The following is a 1,525-nucleotide window of genomic DNA, read 5'->3' as shown; positions in this document are numbered from 1 at the left end:
GTGAGCTCCCTGATAAACAAAAAATTTTCAGGTAAAAGTGTCACCGTTTTTGAAATATTTATATTTTTTCGAATTAAAAAAAAATCGTGCCTTTTCATGTGTTTTCTTTAACTGCAACTACAAACCGGGCAATACTTAGTAAATTTTTTATGTAAAATACTTCCAGATAGTTGCCTCTCCATACTCAAATGCAATGTAGTTAAAATAAATTAAGGAACCATCATAAAATTAGGACTATTTCTGGATTTTTAACTTTTTGATATTTTCTTCCCCAACTTTGACTATCTCGGGTGAAAAAAAAATGTACTGAGCTATAACTTTACATTACATAAAAAAATTGCTCCTTTAATAAAGATTTCAGAAAGGTGCCACACTTACTGTTTTGAATAGAAAAAACAAAAGTTATAGCCGCTTTTGTGGGTAAAGGACTGAGACACGCTAGAATGTATTTAATAGATTTAAATTGAATTTGCTCTTGTTACCGTCAAATGACATGCTAAATAGTACAAAGGTACATAATTACTTGCTCTTGACATTATTTTATGTTACTTACCGGAATTAGTGAAAGAGGATTTTGTGAAATTGGACCCTTCGAACATTGTGTTATTAATACTATGACAGAGAACACGCAGTATACGTCGCATGAATATGCGGATATTCACCTAATTTACGGTGAAGCTTGCTGTAATGCCAGAGCTGCTCAAAGACTCTATGCAGAGCGATACCCCAATCGTCGACATCCGGGCCGTGAAGTATTCGCCCGGACCCATAGAGAAATATATGAAGGTAAGTGATTTTTACACCTTTCTTGTTTGCTTGCTTGTTAACTATCATTTTTCACTTTTTTAAGGTCGCATACCTGGAAGGCGTGGCGGCGCAACAGGACGTCCTGCAACGGTAGATGTTGAAGCTGTGTTAGAGGAAGTGGAACTAGGTCCATCGACTTCAGTGAGAATGATGGAGAGACGGACGGGAATACCAAAAAATACAGTTCACAAAGCTTTAAAAGACCATCGATTTCATCCCTACCACATTCAACGTGTTCAGGCTCTACAGGAAAGGGATTACCTGTCGAGGGTTAGATTTTGCCGTAAAATGTTGCGAATGCATGCATCAGACCCCAACTTTATTAATAAAATAATTTGGAGCGATGAATGATCATGCAAACGTGATGGTTATTTTAATTTACATAACCTTCACAGTTGGCAGATAGACAATCCTCACGAAATGAATGAGAGAAGATCGTTCGCAGTACCGGTACAAAATAAAATTATGGTGCGGTATTTTGTCAGATATTGGGACCTGTGGAACTGCCGCCAACGCTCAACTCTCACAGTTATTAAGAGTTCCTTCAGGAACGGCTTCCAACTCTTTTGGAAGATGTACCCTTAAACCTGCGGCGAAGACTATGGCTTCAAAATGACGGGTGCCCTGCTCACTACGGGCGTGAAGTAAGAGCTCATTTAGACGAAACTTATCCTCGCCGATGGATTGGACGATACGGGCCAATCACGTGGCCCGCTCG

Source organism: Rhagoletis pomonella, unplaced genomic scaffold, assembly GCF_013731165.1.
Source record: "Rhagoletis pomonella isolate Grant_MI unplaced genomic scaffold, Rhpom_1.0 Rhpom_scaffold_00005, whole genome shotgun sequence".
Classification (NCBI taxonomy): Eukaryota; Metazoa; Arthropoda; class Insecta; order Diptera; family Tephritidae; genus Rhagoletis; species Rhagoletis pomonella.
This window is presented reverse-complemented; position numbering follows the sequence as displayed.